The sequence below is a fragment of the Salminus brasiliensis genome, chromosome 14, assembly GCF_030463535.1.
Source record: "Salminus brasiliensis chromosome 14, fSalBra1.hap2, whole genome shotgun sequence".
Classification (NCBI taxonomy): Eukaryota; Metazoa; Chordata; class Actinopteri; order Characiformes; family Bryconidae; genus Salminus; species Salminus brasiliensis.
The window spans coordinates 27,841,366-27,855,804 of NC_132891.1; positions in this window are offsets into that span (position 1 = coordinate 27,841,366).

Sequence of the window (14,439 nt, forward strand, 5' to 3'; positions counted from 1 at the left end):
TGGTCTCACAAGGGGTCTGAGGATCTCATCTCGGTACCTAATGGCAGTCAGGCTACCTCTGGCGAGCACATGGAGGGCTGTGCGGCCCTCCAAAGAAATGCCACCCCACACCATTACTGACCCACTGCCAAACTAGTCATGCTGAAGGATGTTGCAGGCAGCAGATCGCTCTCCACGGCATCTCCAGGCTTTGTCACGTCTGTCACATGTGCTCAGTGTGAACCTGCTTTCACACCGGCGAATTTGCCAATCCTGGTGTTCTCTGGCAAATGCCAAGCGACCTGCACGGTGTTGGGCTATGAGCACAACCCCAATCTGTTTACGTCGGGCCCTCATACCATCCTCATGGAGTCGGTTTCTAACCGTTTGTGCAGACACATGCACATTTGTGGCCTGCTGGAGGTCATTTTGCAGGGCTCTGGCAGTGCTCCTCCTGTTCGTCCTTGCACAAAGGCGGAGGTAGTGGTCCTGCTGCTGGGTTGTTGCCCTCCTACGGCCTCCTCCACGTCTCCTGGTGTACTGGCCTGTCACCTGGTAGCGCCTCCAGCCTCTGGACACTACGCTGACAGACACAGCAAACCTTCTTGCCACAGCTTGCATTGATGTGCCATCCTGGAAGAGCTGCACTACCTGAGCCACTTGTGTGGGTTGTGGAGTCCGTCTCTACCACGAGTGTGAAAGCACCACCAACATTCAAAAGTGATCAAAACATCAGCCAGAAAGCATAGGTACTGAGAAGTGGTCTGTTGTCCCCACCTGCAGAACCAGACTCCTTTATTGAGTGTGTCTTGCTAATTGCCAATAATTTCCACCTGTGAAATTTCCGCATGTGAAATTGATTGTCAATCAGTGTTGCTTCCTAAGTGGACAGTGGCCTACGCCTAGGGTCTCTGCTATTGTGGCTGTGCCCAGCTCCCCAGATCACGTCAAGGCGGCGCTCGCGGCCCCGGATCACGTCATGCCGGTGCCCAGCACTCCCTCTCAGGTCATGCCGGCGCCCAGCGTGCCCTCACCGTTCAAGGAGGCGGCCCAGCCCGCCAGTCAAGCCACGGAGGCGGCCCAGCCCGCCAGTCAAGCCACGGAGGCACCCAGTAAACTCAAGGAGGTGCCCAGCACGCCCTCACGGGTCAAGGAGGCGCCCAGCGCACACAACCCCCATCTGTTTACGTCGGGCCCTCATACCATCCTCATGGAGTCGGTTTCTAACTGTTTGTGATTTATTTACAGGCTGCTTCACCCCAAGTGTGTGAAGGAGCGGTATCGCAGGTCCTTCCTTCCTGCTGCCGTCAGACTGCACAACCAGCACTGCTCCCAGCGGATCACATACACACACACTTAACTACACACACATGTTCATGTTCAGGGAATACTATGTGCAATACCCCCCCCCCCTCGCATTGATGTGCCATCCTGGAAGACACATGCACACCTGCCATCCTCTCAGGTCAAGGAGGCGACCAGCGCCCTCACGGGTCAAGGAGGCGACCCCGTCCGGGATTGGGTCCCGGGACATGGTGACCCCGGAGGAAATGCAGCCAGGGCCTGCGGAGGCAAGGGGACCCCCGTTTTAGCGGTGGGGTCCCGAGGGGCGCTCCTGGGTGCCGGCCGATCAGGCACATGGGCGTAGGCCAGTCCCCGGGCCGTGTGGTCGCCCCGGGAGGTTCGCCTCTCCGCTGGTGCTGTGCCCTCGCGTCTTTGGCGGTCATGTCCCAGCAAGCTGGGCTAGCGGAGTTCCTCAGTGGCCGTTCATGCTCTGCAGGTTGCTGGTCGGCGACCGCAGGGGCGGTCTCGGGCCACGGCTCACAGGCGATCAAGAACTCCCCCTTCAAAGTCGTGTCATGTTTTGTTATGCTCTGGACTTTTATGTTGAAAAGGACTCTTGTGTTGACACCCATCGTCGCCATCTTGGTTTTTTAGGTTGTGTTTGTCATGTGTCTGTTCATTGTTTGGTTAATGTGTTACACCTGTGGGCTGGCGTATTTAAGTAGGGCTAGTGTCAGCTGCCGGTTGCTGAGAATTACTCTTAGTGCAACCAATGCACTCAGCTAACCGGTCTAATCTGTGAGTCCGTCTGTATCTAGAGGACTCTTCTGGCCGTAGCTAGTTAAGTATAGCAAGCTAACTAGCTAGGCAGTATTATTATCAGGGTCTGTTTGGGGGCTACTGCAGGTCTGCGGCGATCTCGCCAGGCTTCACGGTTTTAGCGTGCTCAGGTTCAGGAGCTCCGGTAGTGAGCAACTCTCAAGCTTGTTTTGGCAGGTAGCTTCCCCTCCGTCGGACCGGTTCAGTCGTCTAGGTTTGGCGGCTGACTCCCGCCAAGTCGTGTAAGTTCAGCATGCCTGACTAGCGCACCTCTTTTGTCTCAGTTGAGAGTTTTTCCCAGGCTCTGCCTGGTGGTTTATGTTTCCGTATAGCGGTTCAGGCTCAGCCCCGGCAGCTTGCACAGCCCTAGTGCCTTGGCAGCCCCAGGTGTGTTCTTTTGTTTTGCCCCTTATGGTTGTCACGGTTGTTGTTTCTGTTCCTCTTTGCCCCACGTAATTCTTGCTGCGTTTTCTGTTTGTTTTATGGTTTATTGTCCCACAATAAACTTCTCGCTTTGGTCCATTCCCTGCGAGTGACAGACAGTTTGATTTCACAGAAGTCTGATTTACTTGGAGTTATATTGTGTTGTTTAAGTGTTCCCTTTATTTTTTTGCGCAGTGTATATATATATATATATATATATATATATATATATATATATATATATATATATATATATATATATTATTACTATTGTTATTATTACTATTGTTATTATTATTATTATTGTATGCAGATGATACAAATACAGTAGTATCACAAGGGGTAAAACTACACCAAAGCAACCTCCTGACACATTTTGGCAACCACATTTAATTAAATTTATTTGTATAGCGCTTTTTCCAACTGCCGTTGTCACAAAGCAGCTTTACAGAATCAGTATCAACAACAAAGAAGAAATTAAAACCTAAGTTAGCGAGCCAAAGGCAACAGTGACACATGGCAGTCTGCAATAAATATATGTTTCATCTAAGTATTTGGTCTAGTCAAAATAACCGAAAAATTGTATGTGCTCAGGTCAATGGCCTACAGACTATAAATAGCAAACATAAGTTCAGAACATGTCATCTTCACATGAACTTGATTAAAGATTTATCACAACATTAGGTGATGTACATATTTTTTTACATTTTTAATCAGTTATAATGGGCTGGCTATTTTCAAACAGGAACACAAAACTATGTGACTTATATTCTTATATATGTGTTTTTCCTGGTCAAAAGCAAGTGTTTCTGACCCTAATCTAAGAAAGTTCAGCTTTGGTAGATCATGTCTGAGCATCATGTTATTAATAGAGAAAAGCTGATTAAACATTTTGGAAATGAGGACTAAAGTGACTTACTAAACCTCTGTGAACAACCCGCTGCAGCAACCAGCTCTGAACTAGTTCCAAATGTGACTTTCATTCCTGCTATCTGGGACGATGCTCCGCCAAACCCCATGAGAAAACACAAAGTCATCAGGTAGATTGTGACTGAATGGAATAGTGGAATGGAGTGGCTGGCTGAAACAGGGCGATGCTGAATAATAATTTTATAAGCTATGTGATTTATTTACAGTAGTGAAAACATACAAAAGAAAAACTGTTTAAACATAAAAACAAACCATTATTAAAGGGTTAACCTGACTGAATTGGAACAGTGTGACAAAAATAAGACTTCTGCCTCCAGCCTGGATTTATCTCCATCCACACCACAAATGCACTGTACACACATGCATGTGATGATACAGGTTATAAAGAGTATAAAGTATAAAGAGACTCCGCTACCTCTTATAGGGTTAGTCTATGACACCCCTGCATCACCTGAGCTGAACGTTTCCACTCTGCAGGGGTGTTGCTGTCCTATGTTTGGTGGAAATTACCAGAAAATGACCACTGATGAAGAGCTGTAGTCTAAATGTCCACTCACACACTGTACCAAAGTTGGGCATGTCTAACAAAGTGCACAATAAAAGTGTTTCAAACCCCAGTGATGCTGCTGTCCCTGATACATCTGCACCACTGCAACACACATGACATTCCAATGCCAGCAGTAGTGCTGTTCAGGAAATGATAGCAACCCAAAAATATCTCATCATTACTTTTTGTATGGCAAAAAGCTCTCTGAATGAATTAACAATTCACTGAATTAATTTAAATTAATATTAAATTAATTTAATAATAACTAAATTGATCAAATGTGTTGAAGAAAAAGTAAAACAAAGAAGCTGATACAATACCCTCCTTTATCACTGTCCTGATCTTACCCTCTCTGTGGCTACCTAACAGTAGCTTAATTTGTGAGTGGCTGCCGTCTAACCATTACATTGTACACACAGTCCAGCACAGCCTGCCCCAACAATCACAGGACACTCATATGATCTCCATTCCCACTGTCAGAGACATCTGCCAAGGCCATCACACTCTGCTGTCACCACTCCGCTCTGTATTAAAACCCATTTATATTCCGCAACAATAAGCTGATTGTCACCTGATATTATGAACAAAACATCTATCTAGCTCATGAAAACATGCAACTAGTAGTGAGCTCTTAGGTTTAGTGATGCACAGAAAAGTATTAAAATCTCTTCTTGTAGAGAGTCATTCATAAAGGATCTGCAAACTGAGTGATAACTGGAATGCCAATTGGTTGCTGGTTTATTGAGAAAGTTCATTTACCTTTCAAAAAGACATTTAAATCAAACTATTTATTTTAATAAAATTACGTTTAGCTTTGGTGTGTTTGTGCAGATTGTTTTCAAAGACAAAGCCAAGCCAAGCCAAGCCATTGCCAAGATATTTGATGACTGTGATTCCTAACAAACTCTATAATGCAGCTGCTCAGGTAGTTTTCTTACTCTGGTTGGAATGCAATGGAAGACATGTAGGGTGATTAGCCTAATGTGGGACATTTTTGCACTGTGGGTCCTTCCAGTTTGGAGATTGCTGCCCCCCAATTGGGCATTTGAGATGCCATGAGATTTGATTACATGCCATCACAGCTAGTGTTAACTCTTAGATTTATGATCATTCAATTGAAGAAGATCCACTCTATTTAATTTATAACTAAATATTATTCTAAGAACTGCACGATGACCAGAGACAACTAGTAATAGTGCAAAACAGGGTGAAGCAGGTAAAATGACTACAGCAGTTGTGCCTAATTATTTTATATACTAAATGGATTGCAAATGTGTGATGAATGTTTTTTTATTTTAAGAAAATACATTATAGAATATTCAGCATTAAATGTTTTACAAACAGTTATTATTAATTATTATTTACTGGTTAGTATTGATAACGTGTCAAGCTTCCTGTTCCTACCACTGATGTCTGTCTGTTCTTCTGTCACTCACATGAATACCACATGCTTAACCATTTACCATTTAACCATTTACCATTTAACCATTTAATTTTCATGTTCTTCACATCTGCTTCACCCACATTTTTTTTACTGGTTTTAACTGTCTTCTGGTTTTAACCCTCACTTTTTTGCACTTTCCCCCTTTGTCACTAAGCAAATTCCATTTAGTTGCTGTCCAATGAAAAACATAATGGTGACTTTACATGAGATGACAAAAGTGTTCCTAATTTTGAATGGAAGTCAATGTAAAATATGTGTTTTATTATTCCACTTAGAGCATTTCCATTCCGTCCTCATGCTTATATCACTTTTAGTGACAGTTCTTCATCTCAAAGCTTATCCAGAAATGCCTGGGAAAAGGGTATCCTGTAGGGGTGTCTCAAGGGTTATATTTCTTTTCAATTTCTTGACTCAATCCCAATCAGATGCTGCTACAAATAATATAATTGATTTAGATTTCATACAGTCTTTATCACTGACCTTGGCCTGTTGCATGGCCACTGTAAACCGCAACGCAAATTACTTTAGTGCTTAGGCGGTGGAATAAGTGTGAAACAGCAGTATTTATTTCACAGCAGAAGCACCATATCACACATTTTCAAACCCTTCCACATTGCACATGCTTGTTATTTCACACAGAATGTGACATGTGCATGATGCAGTTTTTGTTTATTTATTGCATAAACAAAATTTACAGACCTCACTGCTAGTTATATGTTTTGATTTCATGAGCTTGCTAGATGTTTTATTCACAATATCAAGTGGCAGACAGTGTATTAGTTGTGGAATATAAATAAATACTGTATTTTTGCCCCAATAGTTTTAGGTAAAAATGTTTATGCAAATGCTTATTGGCCTATATCACTGCAAATACTGTATTTTGTACTGTTTCTGCCTTAAAACCATTGGAAACGTGTCAAACGTAGACCCATAGCATATTTTTGCACTGGACATATGAAAGCATATTCACCACATCTGGCATGATAATACAAGACAGGGGCTGGGCTGAATTAAACACATACAGACCACCACCACAACCACCATTACCTCCACATACACACACACACACACTTTTGCACATCAGCAGGCTTTCTCAAAGGGTGGAGGCCTGTGTGTTGTCGCAGCTGTTAGATTTGTCATGTTTTCTTTTGCCCCTTGCAGATCGCATGATAATCTAGAGGAATGGAATAGAAGAAGGAGAGAGAGAACAAAAAAGAGAGGGATGTGACAGGATCAGGACCACGCCAGCTGAAAGGGAGGAGAGGAGACCCCTGGAGAGTCTGTTATCGTCAAAAAAAAAAAAGGAAAGAGGGATGACAGATGCTGAAAGACACAGAGAGAGGGAGAAAGAGAGAGAGAGAGAGAGAGAGAGAGAGAGAGAGGGTGTTGACTGTGTCTGAGAGAAGACAGGCAGTAGTGTTATGACTTTGGATACTTTGGGTAAACACAAATGTTACGCCAGAGATCAGAGGCTAATATAACATCAGCATCTTATTGCCTCCAACAACAGAGTCAGAGTCAGCTGTCATCATAACTCTCAGTGGTGGAATGTACATGAGTGCTTTATCACACCTGACATTAACGCTAGTGCACTGGGCGTGCCAGTTTTTTTGTTTTGTTTTGTTTTTTCTATACAGCAACGGGGCCTACGAAACCACACCTATGGACCCATATTGCATATATCACACTCTCCAATAATAAACTACAGATCTGGGAGCGGCCATAGTGGATGTTTTTCTGGTGAGTGCTAGCTCCCTGCAAGAGTTCCTGAAAATTTGCAGGAACTCAGTGGGGTGAAACATACTATAAACAAAACATAGGGTAGTCACAATAGCAGAATTTTGATGCCTATATTAAGGGCAATGAAACAGTACTTGACCCCAAACTGTGCCATGGCAACCTTCATGTCTAAACACCATCTTGGACTAAAGTGTTGTGTCAGTGGTAATACAGCAGAGGACATTTTTAGCCTAAACAGCAACCAACTGTTTAAAAATGATTTTTAGTATAATACCATTATATGTATTATTTTGAAGTTATAAGGTTTGATGGAAAATAGTATGTAAACATTGATAATGCATCAAAGAATACATTTCACTCCCCAAGTTCACAGGGTCCACATTTATTTACAATGTGATGATGTCAGACGCTTGCACTGGACTCAGGCCTATAACAAATAAGAGAAGCAGTGTTTCATTTGGGCATTGTAGCTAAATCTGGAAATGTGAAATTTAGCTCACTGTTCCTCATTCAGTGAACAAGAAAGAGAGAGAGCAATCATTTGATGCCACAAAAATGGCAACCTACTTGTAGAGGGATTCTGTCTATATTTAACACACAAAAAAAGATGTTTGTCCTGGTTTATACAACCTATAGGACACGTAAACATCACTGGACATGTGCATCATTCTGAGCTTTACATGTCTTAAAATCAAGGATCCTACTTACAAATATGCTATCAAATGAGCTTTATTCATTGCTGGTTTGGAAAATCTGGAATATAATTTGTTTTTAGGAAGAAAAAGAAGAAGAATTAAAAGTGCTATTAAATTAAAACCAAAATGTAAACTTGAAGTCAAATACATTACTTGATTGTCTGGACAACCAAAAAACACATTTGTAATGCGATCAATTTTTATTTTTTTTATATATTTTTTTTCATTTGTGCAGATGTATCCCAGTGTGGATGTAATGGCCACTCAAAGTTTCTTTCAAACTTTCTTTTTCAGAGTTTCTTTTGCGTCACTCCAAACACGAGAGACAAAAACCACACCAAATTCAGAGCACCGGGTTATCACCTGCGTTGTTACCACAGCAACCCATGCAGATCTGATCACTTGCAAATATATATTTTTTTTTATGAAAAGCAAATCTGATTTCCCTGCAGGTTGAACATAGCCTTAGACAAACACTTTTTAAATTTTTAAAAATGTAACATTTACAGCTTAAAGTGTACCTTGGAAAAAAAAAACAATACCTCACACATTATACTAAACAGTTTTGTTGTGATGTCAGCAGTCATCAGCATTTAAACCCAAAGACAAAGACTCATTGCATAATGTTAACAATAGATTGGAGAATTTAAACTGTTAAATGCTTTTTCATGCAAAACCTACTCTACATGCCAAGGAACACTCTTTGATCATGCACATTAAGCTTTTGTGAAATCTACCAAAGTTACATTTAGGTTACCAACACTGTAAAGCATTAAAAAAAAAGACAAAGTATCACCAGACTTTAGACAAGCAGTGTAGTATTTCATGTCTGAAAGATCAAGAATAGCAATTGTACTAGACAGAATAGGTAACATTCTATATGCTTAATAATCTATAGGATTACTTTGATGGATGTCTTCCTACTAACATGCAAGTGCCGGACTCACAGGAGTTTCCTATTAAGATCAAATTGACCTTACAGCGCTTATCAACTTCCTGTGTCCAACTGGCATTCCAGTTTATGTTGACATAATCCTTATCTCTGCCCTGCGGAAAAGGCCAAATATGTGGCCTTAGACAGCCAAGCAGGAAAGCGTCAGGGGGACCAGTTTCCTGTCCTTAAGGCCAAATGCTGCCTTGGGGGACAGTGCCAGTGAATGTGAGTGGCCATCATGCCAGCTGGACAGTATCAGCTGATGACAAAGGCAACAGTCATTCCTAAACTCACAACTCAGTTTGGCACTGTTGGAAAAAAAGATTGTCTAATTTTACTAGGACCGGAAGTACTGCTAAATAATCCAAGTATTAATTATTGCCTGAGGTTCATTTATGTCATCATTTTTTTCAACCTATATTTATCCCTTATCCAATTAATTTATCCAACCATGTCTTTAAAGATGATAGCTCAAATTTAATTCATTGTGATTGTTGGCTAAGATGTTGGGCCTGTCCGGACAGTTTCTGGATCTACTTTGACAAACTTACACTTGCTATTAAAATGCATCCCCAACATGAACAGATGAGATCCGATTTTGCTTTTACATATAACAACATGTCATCGCCTACATCATTTCCATTTTGCTTCCTGTATACAACGGAAATGTCATGCAAAATTCCGGGAGACTTCTTTAGAAGAACAGGGAGGGTTCTACAATAGAGTGGAACAACAAATGACTTTCACATTCCCGAATGCAACGGACAACAAACAACAAACTCTGTAATGCTGCTCTCTTCTATCAGAAAATAAGCAGAAGTGCACACACGTACACACAAAAGAGAGAGAGAGACAAGAGAGATAGAGCAAGAGGGAGACAGAGGCCAAGATCCACAGTAATTATTATTCATATTAATGTTTTTCGACAGGTGTATGTCCACTTGCCTGACAGAATCTGATCACAGAAAACGCATTCTCCTAAAACTTGTATTGAATCAAATCAGTTTCTGACCGCCTGCGAATGTGTTTTCAGTGATCTGATCGTAATCCAATCATAATCCGATCAGGAGTATTAGGGTTAGGATTTGGACTTGGGTTAGGTTTAGACTTAGGTTAGGTTCGGTTACTGAAATTAGAAATGAAGCTATGTGAAGTTGTTCAGATTTCATGATGGCTGTTTTTAATGTGACACTTTTGACCATCTCTATATAGCTCTGAATGGTCTGAATGGAGGCAAGTGTGTGCCAAATTAAGCATGCTGTTAGCACAATCATTTTAGCATCGTTATCGCAATGGGCGCAATACGGCGCATTGTGGCTGGCACATACATAACAGCCATAATCCAATCACAACATGCCTTGGCTTTTCATGCGGACAAGTGTTTTGTTTTGTTGTTTTGTTCAGTTTCATATGTGAACAGTGTGCTTATGTTTACAGACTTCAAACTCTATTATTTCAAAATACATAAAAGTAAGTTCAGGGCATCAAAAATATCAGCCTTTTACATCTCAGTTACCTACTCTGGACTTCAGAACTGGTAATAAAATTAAATAACTGGACACCTTCAGCTACCTACTGTCTCCTATTCGTTTGTCTAATATGTTACAGATGGAGCCCATCTACCTGCAGAGATACTATTCTGGTAACAAACATCTGGGGCTCTCCATGGGGCAACGCACACAATTAATTTCATTGTAATCAGCAAAAGCATTTAATCAATTAGGAACATTCCTCATGACTATAGCAGAGCTGACTAAATGGCTCCAGCAGTAATTACTGTATAAGTGTTGTGTCACGAATTCCTCTCTAAATTACACAGCTATTTGCTAATGTGGGTTATTTCAGGAGACCCTATTATTATTCCAGTAGGTATTCGATCAAGAAACATCAAAAATATTCATCACAATTGCAGCTGCAGCAATTGCAGTTGTAACACAAATGGCAATCTGGCATGGCTAATTTCCTCTGAAGTGATCCAAAAAGAAGATCCATGTTTTGCAGTATACTCCAAAGTGCAACCGGACTATTAGAAAGCTGTAAACTGCTCGCAATTAATTTCTAAACCTAGATAGAAATTAAGTAGTTGTTGACTTGAAATTGATGCAGTGCCTGAGTTAATCTGTAGTGCTCAGTGAAAAAATACCACTTCAATCAAGCCCTCAGTCAATAAGCAAAGCAATCATGTTCAGTCAATACACCAGACCATTAAGAAACTCTTTTTGAGATTACCATTTTGAAGACATTCATAGTCATGTATGTTGAGAAGGTTATTATTTGAAAAGGGTTAACCATTTATGTGGAGCACTTTATAGGCAAATCACTCTTATTTCAAAGTTAAAATGTTTGAGATTTAAGATGTTTGGTATCTAAAATGTTGGACTCACTTTATTTGGATAGTACACTCACTATAGCCCCCTTTAGCCTATTTACAAAGGTTTGTTAACAAACTATATACTAACTGTCAGGAGTATTAGGGTTAGGATTTGGACTTAGGTTAGGATCAGGTTGAGGGTTAGGTTTAGACTTTGGGTTACTGAAATTACAAATGAAGCTATGTGAAGTTGTTCAGACTGGTTTTTAATGTGACATACTTTTGTCCATCTCTATAGAGCTCTGGTTTGGGGCAGGTGTGTGCGAAATTAAGCATGTTGTTAGCACAATGCTAATCATTTTAGCATCGCCATCAAAATGGGCGCATACGTAACAGTCACATTCCAGGGCATGTGCACCAGAAGCAGACTGTATTTGCCCAATAGCATTTGTTTAACTCCGATCTTGATCAGAGATACAAGATCATTATTAATTAAGTGCATTATTAATGTTAGAGATGGGCCGATCAGTGTTTTTGGGAGCGATTCCAAGCGCAGATTGTCTTTCAGTACAATTGGCCGATTGCCGATACCGATCAAGGGTGGTTGAGCACCAGCTGTGAGAGCCTATGAAGTCATGTACTGAACTGTACGGTGAAACTCAAGGTGGAAACGCAGCCGAAAAGACCTGCTTATTTAGCGCTAAAAACTCCATCACTTTGGGTGCTCTTTCTTCAGCTTTTCAACTGTTGCTTCTGTATTTTTGTGTGGTTAACAGTGTTTGCTAGCTCTGCTTATACTCACTGTATTGGGTCACATACTCTCTAGTGATGTTACAAATATTCTACAATTGAGTCCGATGTGAGAAAAAAAAACAATAATAATAAAATTTAAAAACAACCCCTACTGTCTACATGCCTATAGCAAACAGAGTGGAGTACTACTCTAGCTCTAATGGACTCCTGCAGTCGTGTGCGGGCTGCAACTTCCTGTAACTGAGGAGCCTTAGCCTCTCTCGAAAACATGATCTGACCAGTTCTCAGGGTCGGCCAAGTTGACTGTTCGCATATTTTGGCTGAAAACTGGTGTTGATACCAATACATAGCTGATTGATTAATTAATATTATAACATGTTGGATCATCTGGTGCCTTTTGGTAAAATCTGTGTATCATATATCAGGAAAAATAAATGTTTAGATTTCCAATATTGTGCTGTTCTAATTGCACGGGTGTAAGCTTCTATTACCTGTTAGCTACATTAGCTTCATAGCTCCAGTGCCAAACCGAAAGACAGTTTTCATAACAAAGATATTATTAAATATAAAGTGCAATATTTGGCTACAGTATCAGTCGTAATAATAACAGGATTATATTAAAATGCATGTTGTAAAATATATCTTGGCTGAGACAATATTTGGGATAAGGGAAAATAAATGTATGTTAAACTGTTCATATGGTGGATGTGGCTGATAAAAAGGTCAGTGAATGTGTGTATCTAATGTTTGAACAAGTGTACTTAATAAACCGGCAGCTCAGTTTATACAGCCACACAATGAGCAGTCAGTTAGTGCTGTAGTGTGGAGATGCTGTAACAAGGACCGTCATTTGTAGGGGCAATGGGGAGGGGTGGGACATACTCTAGGGTGTGATATCACAAAATCTGGAAGTCTCCAGAAGTATGTTTTGCACAAACCAAAAACACAAAAATCACGTATTCAGGCATGTGTACTCACATGCGCATACACAAAAACACAGGCAAGTTGCTTCTGACATCCCTATTGATGCATTTCAGAGAGGCGTGGACACAGTTCTGTCCCTCTTTGCATTGAGACTTTCACCAAATTATGTCCTTCTCCATGGATGACCTCATCGTGCAAGGGTGTGTCGATAACAAGCCTTGGCTGCACACACACATGTGCACCCATTCAAGCCAAGCCACTCCGTCAGCACACATGCACACGCTTCAAGGCTTCCTGTGACACCTGCTGGCCCTGCATGGGACTTTCAGATTCACAGTGTATAAAATATGGGTTAATAAATAATAAAATCTGGTTTTAAAGCATTAAAAGATGGGACTAGTTTTTAATAAATAAAAATAAAGGGTTCTTTGGAGCAACACTTTTAGTTTTTCCAACAAAAAAAAAACTTTTGGTTTCTTAAAGAACCATTTGATGGATCTCATTTTTTAGGTTTAAAGTGAGTGTATAAAGATCCTAGTGAAAATCTTGTTTTTTACTATAATGCAAAAAATGCATATTGTAAAGTGAAAACATCTTAAATATTGGTGATATATCTATTTGAAATTATTATATATTTTAGATTTGAAATATTTTGGGGCAAATTTACCTTGTGATATTGTCTTCTCCATTGGCTGATCATTTCACTTGTTTCCAGACCTAATGCAGCTAATCGAACAAGATCACAAGATAAAATTAAAACACAGATAGTTTGAGACAATACATTTATTACAAATCAATATGCTCTTAGTCAAAAGAAAAAAAAAGCCACAGTCACACGGTTTGGTTGTTGTAGCAACTTATATTCCCAAAACTAGCAGAGTCTGAAGGTGAGGAGCTACACTCCAGTACCAACAAACTAGACAACTGGAACGTTCCTTTTGGTTGTTGAACCATTACTGTGCTGTATTGACCTTGTATTTGGAATCACTGTTCTGTCGAAAGGTGTATTTTCTGGGTGTTTTTAGCAAACTACTGACATTCTTAATGGTATGACACTGAGGTAACGCATACCTACAACATGATGCTTCCACCCCCACAATGCACTTTTGGGATGGTGTATGTTGAACGTGCACTGCTAGATTTGTACAACACATAATTAAAACACATAAACACATAACACTTAATTTCTGTCTCATCATGACAATGACGCCTCGCCCTACATTGTAGCTGAACCATTTGGTAGCTGTCCATTATAAATTAAAAAAAAGAAAAAAAAAGAATTTAAGAATTTGAATTGGATAAATGAGCATTTATTTTCAAGCTAGCTGTTTAGCCAGGTCCACACGTATTTTAGACAGTGGCACATTTTCTTGGTTAATTTTGTATCTCTGTACACCAAAGGTGCACGTATTTGTCACTGTAGAGTGTACACTGTACAGCGAAATGTGTCCTCCGCATTTAACCCATCTGGTAGTGAACACACACTCACACACACACACACACACACACGTGTTAGGGGCAGTGAGTACACACACACACCCAGAGCGGTGGGCAGCCAACTCCAGCGCCCGGGGAGCAGAGAGGGTAAAGGGCCTTGCTCAAGGGCCCAACAGTGGCAGCTTGCCGAGCCCGGGCGCTAACCGCTGAGCCACCACT